Raw genomic sequence first — 8,534 nt, 5'->3', positions numbered from 1 at the left:
TTTCACAGTTTATCTGAAAGGATGCTTGTTCGTAAATCCATACAAGCCTGCTTTCTACCTTAGTGCAATTAACTTATGACACATGAAGTCCTGCAGAGTCCTACCCTTGATCTTAGCCAAAAGGCTGAGAAGCAATGTCCTGCAGAGTCCTAATTGCAGTTTTCATATTAAAGAGGGCCCAAAACAACATATATTCATCTAGGAATTCTATAGAATCATTATTAGGAATTAAGAAATCATTTACTAGTCTATATAACATCACTCCCAGACAGTACATCTTCGTTGATCTACAAGAAATTCAATAGGGTGGACTAATGACCAGGAAATATTTTATTAATTTAATGATGACAGGAAAGGCATCTCAGCTGCAAGAATCAATCCTGAGATGAAGTCTCTTCTGGGCCTTGCCTCTTAGAGTTCCACCATTGCAGTTCATGCAAAAAATGTTAAGCAACCTTCAGAAAAGGCACTTTCTAGACTTTAGCCTGTCCGAGATGGCTCCTGTCAATAAATCTCTAAGAAAAAATTGACAAGTGATAACACGTGATAAATGAAAGCTTCGAAATTGTTGGAGATTTTGTTGTTTGTTTGTGGGATGTGTGTATGCATGCGGTCATGTGCATTCATGCATTCATGAGTGTGCATATAATAATTCTCTACTTGTGTGGTAGTTTGCATAATCTAGAAACACTAACAAGCCAGGTAGACCAGCCCATAATCTGCAAATGCATTAGATGATCCAAATTAATTATGAAGAGCAGGGGGGGTGAGGGGGGTGGGGAGTGAGAGGGTGGGGGGGAGTTCAATATGGCTTCACTGGAAAGAAGGACAAAGAGATACAGGCTCCCCACAGTACATATTGGAGTAATGACATGAAGTTTAACTTTTAATAGAGAGCAAGAGGCATGTGTTCCTGATCAAGGTGTGTCCCCACCCATCATTGTTTCAGCTTTGATCTGTCCTGCAAGGTGGTATGGAAAATCATCTTCTCCTTTCCAAAAGACAAGTCCCCCTTCCAACTGGATCAGGTGTCAGCCTTTCCCTTCTCTCGGCATAAAGCTGTTGAGGGAAACTCCTTTTCTGGGGTATCTAGTGTCAACAGTTCAGATAGCCAGAGTGAGAGATCCATATATCTCTTTAGAATGTCCACATTCAGGACTAGAGAAGGGAGGTGTCAGGCAAAGAGCACATCGAGTTGGGGAGCAGCGCTGCCTGTAGAGATCTGCAGGATTCCTTGGCTACAGTCCCCGCTGTTGTGCATTGGGTTAAAAACGACAACAAACACCAATCATGAAAGATCCAAGTCGCAGCAGTCCAAGCATCATCAATGACGATGTGATTATTAACAGTCAATCTCATGAAGAGGATAATCCATTTGCAGAGTACATGTGGATGGAAAATGAAGAGGAATTCAACAGACAAATAGAAGAAGAGTTGTGGGAAGAAGAATTTATTGAACGATGTTTCCAAGAAATACTGGAAGAGGAAGAACACGAATGATTTATTCCAGGCCGAGATCTCCCACAAACTATGGACCAAATCCAAGACCAGTTTAATGACCTTGTTATCAGTGATGGCTCTCCTCCGGAAGATCTTGTGGTCAAGAGCAATCTGAATCCCAATGCAAAGGAGTTTGTTCCTGATGTGAAGTGCTGACATGTCTGAGCAGCTGGCTGCTTTTGGTGTAGCGCCGGCTACAGTACGTAGCATAGTTTCCACACTGGGAAGGCAGTGTTAGAAGACTCCATTGTAAAAGCTCTCTCTCATCACTGTGTTACACTTACGCATTGCCAAAATTTTTGTTACTCTTGCATGCTTGATAAAAGTGCTGAGACTGTTACTACGTAAGAAGCAGTCACACAGTTATTGAAAGTAGAATTGGCCACATGGCTTAATGTAAAGACAGCAATGGAAGAAGCACCAGTCAATTGTGACAAAGAACCAAATTAAATCACCTCCAAATCTCATTGAATTGTCTGTCTTTGAGGCTAAACTGGTCCCTTGGGGTTAGTTGACACTTTTTAATATCTACATTTTGTAAAAAAAAAAAAAAAAAAAAAAAAAGTAAGTTTAAATTAGGTTCTGATTGTTAAACAAATTTCTCAGTTGCTTCTGTCCATCAAAAATAACCTTTTCTGAAGAAAATCTGTTAACTTTTGAAGTAAGTAATTTCACAAGAAAGTCTTTGGCTGAGGATACAAGGTGGTGGTCAGATAGGAGCTAGTCTGCCTGGTGTACTATCATGTTAGGAATACTGAGTTCTCCTAGTGTTAATTGTGAGGAAATGCAACTTGAGGCTTTCATCTTCTGAAGATTGATCGCATCATGGCCATCATGTGTGGAGTCTAACACAGACCCACAGCAGCCCACGGTCCAGTTGAAGCACTCGAGCGAGTGACGGCAGGCAGCATGACTTTGGTGCTCTTCCTTGCTTTGTTAACCATCATGACACACCTGCAGCACAGGTTTTCTTTTTACAAAGCTAGAACAGTTTTGACTTCTTAATCTTAAACTTCGTATTTGAGTAGATTGAGCTGCCATACGTGTTCAGTGTGAATAGAGTTTAAGTTGAAAATATTGTAAAAAAATTTATATTTTTTCAAAAATATTTTAAAAATAAATGATAGTAGAACCGTAAGAAAAAAAAAAGAATGTCCACATTCCTTCCCAGACATGAGATTACATTACCAAGCCTGTTTACAAATGAACACTCAAATAAAATTAGCTATAGTACCTTGTAGCTTATGGAGATTGAATAAATAATTTAATTTAAATTTGTTGATGGAATAAAGAAATGCCTTCAGGGCTGCTAACATATTTACCTGTCACTTTCTGACTATTAGAAACTTAAAACATAATCTCAGTGTTTTTGTTTCAAATAAACTCTAAGTTTTCATTAAAATATTCATAAAATAGCTATTATATTTGTTAAGAAAATATTTCTTCTAAATTCAGAAATTTTGGAATGAAAAGACAAAAAGGAAACATTCAGTATGAAAAAAATAGAAAAAGTTACAGCTATGGAGACTTATTTTGTCAACATAAGAAAAAAATTTTAAGGAAATCTTTTAGGTTTAAAAAAAAAAAGATTTCTTTGTTAACTATTTCATTCCAACTTGTAGAGCTCCTCTATTTTCACTAAATAATGACTATTCCTGAAATTAAACTAACTTGGGTCCATCTTCTATTTTGAGATTCTTCCTTCTCCAAACTACTAACACTAGTAATAGCTGATCATAAGAGATATTTCCTGGTCACCTTTTAACCAACCACACATGCTGCCTTCCTAGCTATCCCTAGCAATGGATGACTTCAGGGCATAAAGTAAAAAGTAAAATTTCGTTACTCTCCCTTCCCTTCTTCCTCCCTGTTACTACTCCACCTAAAGCAGATCACAGGTCTAGACCACTCAACACTCCTCCCCAGGTTCTCTCCAAATAAAGCTGTAGTGTCTTTGAGTCACTCAACCCTTTGTCTTGTTTCTCTCTCTGCCAACCTTACCAAACAGTAAGGGTTTTGTCATAAAAATAAATAGCTACAAATCAGACATAGATAAGGACCAACCCAGGAGATTAAATTGAGGAAGGACAGAAAAGCAGGAGAAACAATTATGGTATCCTCTGAGTAGAAAAGCGAAAGCTCACACTACAGTGCTTAGATAAAGTTTCTTGCCACTTGAGAATCAATAGTTCCAGCACAATTAGCAACATTGGCTGAGAAAATTCCTTCTGTTAAAAGATATTTTAATTATTTACCTTCTTAAATTTAACCCTGACCATTTCACACCTGTGCAGAATGATTCTTGATCCTATCTATGCCCAACTTCCCATCATACTCCCTGTAATCCCCTAACCTGTCCCCAGCCCACCTTCAGGTCCTCTCCTTTTGTCATTGTTCTTTCTGTTGTTTGTAGTGGTTGTTTCTTTGTTTTGGTTGTTTTGGTTGTTTTGGTTTTTGTAACCCACTAAATTCAAGTCATCCAGGGGTCTGTAATGTTGAATGATATTGGCTTGATCTTACGCAGTTCTTGTGCAGGCAAGATGGCTGATGTAAAGTTCACAAGTCCAACAGCCACGCCATGTCCAGAAGACAGCATTTTATGACACTAATCTTCTCCATCCTAGCGACCATATGTTCCTTCTGTTCCCTCTTTCACAACTTTGCATGAGTCTTAGTGAGGGGAAATAGATGTCTGACTTGGGACTAAGCAATAAACAGTCGCTTATTCTTAGCACATTGACCAATTGTGAATTGTTGCACCACCTGCAGCCCATGGCAAAAAGAAACTACTCTAGCCAGAGCTGAGAACAGCACTAATCCATGAGTATTAGGGTTTTTAGTAATATTTAGAAGGCAATTTTATATCATGTCCATTTAGTAAAACAGCAGTAGTGGATTACAAAAGACCTATGACTTCACCACCCATAAACTTTTAACCAAGTTTACAGTACCAGGCATGAATTACCTCTTGAGGGACAGGTCTCTAATTCAGTCAGAAATCAACTGCTTACCTCATAACAGTCACGCCTATACTGCACCAGTGAGCATATAGCTCTTGCCAGGCAGGTGGGCATTGTAGCATTCAGAATTCAGTAATAGATAATACCACTGATAACTTTTCTCCCCAAATGGCACACAAAGTAGAACTTTTAGGCAGTATGAATGCTAGCCAACAGCCAAGACTGAAGTGGAAATTTCTGGTTTCTTTGGAGACTCAGTTGTGCCCTGCGTTGTTTTGCTGGAAACTATCTCATGAGAGGATGTTTTTGCTGAAGCAGATACATGGGAAGATGTTTTGCTGAGAACAGATGTGTGATGCTTTTCTGGAAACTGCCTAGAAAAAGGGCATGTGATGTTTTGCTACAGCAGATGCTTGGGAGGGCAGGTGATGCTTGTAAAGGGTATAAGTATAATCCAAGAGACAGTGCACAACTCTGGTATTGATTTGCTTTTCCACTCTTTGTTGGTCTTTACTTTGCTGATGCTGGTCTTCACTGTGATGCTGTGGCATTGGTTCACCTTGCCTTCTTCACTGACTTTGTAGAGAGGAACACACCGAAGAACTTCTCATGATATTAAGGTGGCTTCTTGCTGCTTCCGTGAACTCAGGCTGCTTGGCAGATCTTCAAAGTTTTTCTGAATTAAACTGGCATTACTGATTCATGAATAGTGTTTGTTAGTAGAATGAGCTAGAGCTGCTGGTTTGTGTGAACTGAACCGTGATATACTGACAACCAAGATCAGAGTTTCCCCAATAAACTATTCTAAATAGGTCCACATCCTCCTTTGCTCTATTTACTGTTCCTTTCCACTACCTCTGATGGGTGGTGGGCTCGAAGAGAGGATAAAACATTTAAGAAACCTTATTAAAGAAGGTTTTAAACAATCCTGCAGAAGACAACTGCAGATCAGCTCCAGCTTGATTTTTCTATTTCCGTCAACCAAAGTGCATTGTCTTTAACAACATGGTATTACCATCTATTTCTGGTAGGCCACCAAGAGTGGTGGCAGCCTGAGTTTCGAACTAATAACTCATAGGGAGGTCTTTCACACCATCACTACAATTTTTACTTAATGACTCATGTTTTGGAGGAAAAAAATTCTACCATGCAGAGTCCTGTGTTCAAACAATTTTTTCACCACATATTTTAATTGGTTTACAAAGTAGTTCTACAAGGTTGCTCAAGATATTTCCATCAAGTATCTTAATGGAAATAGAAACTGATACAATTTTCTGGCTGTTATGAATAAAACAACAAAGGAGAGGGATGTGAAGGTATCTCCAAAGAGGGATGCACAGTGTTATGAGTACATGCAGTATCATTAATATGTGCAGTGTCAAGCATAGTATATACAGCATCATAAATATGTATAATATCATGAGGATATGCAGTAACATGAATATATGGTGTGTCATGAAGATGCGCAGTGTCTTAAGGATATGAAGTGTTATAAGGATATTCAGTATCATGAGGATATGCCATTTGATGAATATGTTCAGTGCCATAAAAATGTGCAGTGCCATGGAGATATGCAGTGTCATGAGGATGTGCAGTGCCACAAGGATATTCAGTATCATAAATGCATGTAGTATCATAAGGATGTACAGTGTCACGAGGATATGCAGTATCATGAATGTATGTAGTGCTATGAGGATGTGCAGTGCCTTAGTGATATGCAGTGTCATGGGGGGTGAGCAGTATCATGAGGATATGCAGTATCATGAATACATGCAGTGTCAAGAGGATGTGCAATGTCATGAAAACGTGCAGTGTCATGAGGGTGTGCAGTGCCGTGAAAATGTGCATTGTCTTGAGAATGTGCAGTGTCATGAGGATGTGCAGTATCATGAATATGTGCAGTGTCATGAGAATGTGCAGTGTCATGAGGATGTGCAGTATCATGAATATGTGCAGTGTCATGAGAATGTGAGGTGCCATGGGGAAGTTAGGTATCATGAATTCATGCAGTGTCATGAGGGTGTGCAGTGTCATGAGGATGTGCAGTATCATGAGTATGTGCAGTGCTGTGGGGATGTGCAGTGTTGTAAGGATATGCAGTGTCATGAGGATGTACAGTGTTATGAGAAATGCAGTGTCATGAGAATGTGCACATGAGTATGTGACTGCTCTGTGTCATTCTATTTCTAACTTGTTGCAAAACCTCCATTCTGGTTCCCAGAGTAGATACACAAGCTACACTTCCTCCAATGCTTCCCTTTCCCACCTCATGGGCAACATTGGTTGTCATTTGTTTCCTAGTGATAACCATTCTTTCTGACTCAGGTTAAGAATACATTGACAAGTAAAAATATTAAAATATAAATAAATCATGCTAAGGTCTGGGTTTCCTAACCTCCAGCATGGCCTTCCTTCTGTGGAAGGGGAAAAGCCATGCCTATTGAATCCGGGAGCATAAAAAGCAGCATGGTCAGCGATAGAAGTCAGGAAATGGCTGCCTGGTGGAAGAGGGACAGGGTTCTTCAGAGGAACCGAGCTATAGCCCAGAGTGTCAGAGAAAGCATGCTTTGGGCTTTGGTCAGTATCAAAGAAGAAAAACTGCACTTTTTTTTTGGTTAGATTAGAATTCATAGACTTGTCAGTCCTAAATAAGGGAAGTTCTGTAAATATCTGTGTCGTGAGGCAGGGTGGACTTGGGGAAGGGCAACTGCATTATCTTATTAAGGGGTCAATTATTCCCTCTCATCTCTTAGCAGAACAAATGATGAGTCAGCCAGGTAATTAACAGGCCCAGCTGGATCAACTCTTTAAGGAAAGGACAGTAATAAGTAATGCTCTAACTTTTGGTGCTTATCAAAATAACATGTCTTTTACCCAGAGCCAGGAATAAAACTTGGATTCTATTCTTTTGACCTTAAAGGGCCTCAGTGAATCTTTAGAATGTCTAACATGTCATGATATTTTAAATCTTAAGAAGGAACAGCTCCGATATCCAATCAAAGAAAGCAGAAATGGGCTCCAAAGTCAATCGTAAGGGAGGAGTTCATCCTCAATGGCCTTAAGACTGCCGTAATTCATATAGAAATGCACAAGACCCCCAAATAGCTGAAGCTATTCTAACTAGAAAGAATAATGCTGGATGTCCCACAATTACTTGCTGGGCTGTGTCCACTTCACCGCTGGGATGCCAGGAGCACTGCACAACAGAACTCAGGGGAGGCAGAACTCAGTCTGAAATGAAGGTGCTCAGTATGTGTTTCCTCAGGTGGAAAACAGCTGGGTCTGGGGGTAATTGCTGTGGTTCCCAGTTTCCTGTGTACCCGGCCATCGCTAGGGTCCCTGTAGGAGTTGGGAACAGGGCTCTCAGGTCCAGGCTTCCCCTCAGGGCATCTGTACACCAGGCATAGAGGGGAAGGCAGAATTCAGTACTAGGGGTGGAATCCAGTTTGGTTCCAAGTGAGTTCAGAAGGTCTAAGAGAGAGAAGGCCTTCTCTAGGAGATTTAGAGCCAGCTCTTTATGACAAAGCCCTCCCCACACCCCATTGGTGATCCTTGATGAAGAGACAGTCTTTCCAAACTGTTTTACTTGATAGCAAGGGTAGATGCATACACCTTATTCAGGGTGAAACAGAGATTAAATACCTTTTGCAGGAGGTAATGCTCAGGAAGGGAAGTTCATTGACTGAACACTATCCAGATACCTCATTAGCATGGAGAACTGCTGGTTGTTATGCTAGGAGACTTGATCCTCTTGATTATCATGGTCCTCTCAGTGGGGTGCTGTGGTTAAATGGGATTTAGCTCACTCAACCTTAGCAGCTCTTCTGCCTGGTGGCACAGTCCACTTGCCCCACAATTAGTAACCACAAGTTATTCTGCCAGAGCCAGAATGACAACGATAACATGATTCTAGTACAGAAGAGACATATAGACCAATGCAGTAGAATAGAGGACCCACATAGATACAGCCACCTATGTCAAAAACATACCCTGGACAAATGCCCCTGGAAAAACCCAACAATGAGCATGTAGAATAATAAAGTAAACTCATATTTTTCATCCTGCATTAAATCA

The 8,534-nt window shown here is 40.3% G+C and overlaps 1 pseudogene; it reads left to right on the top strand.

Annotated features, from left to right (window-relative positions):
- Positions 1-1,290: 1,290 nt before the first annotated feature.
- LOC127682080 (polyadenylate-binding protein-interacting protein 2-like) lies at positions 1,291-1,664 on the top strand (annotated as a pseudogene).
- Positions 1,665-8,534: the final 6,870 nt, after the last annotated feature.

This window comes from Apodemus sylvaticus, chromosome 4 (assembly GCF_947179515.1).
Source record: "Apodemus sylvaticus chromosome 4, mApoSyl1.1, whole genome shotgun sequence".
NCBI classification, from domain to species: Eukaryota; Metazoa; Chordata; class Mammalia; order Rodentia; family Muridae; genus Apodemus; species Apodemus sylvaticus.
The sequence above is the reverse complement of the archived record's forward strand: the minus strand, read 5'-3'. Positions and strand labels throughout refer to the sequence as shown.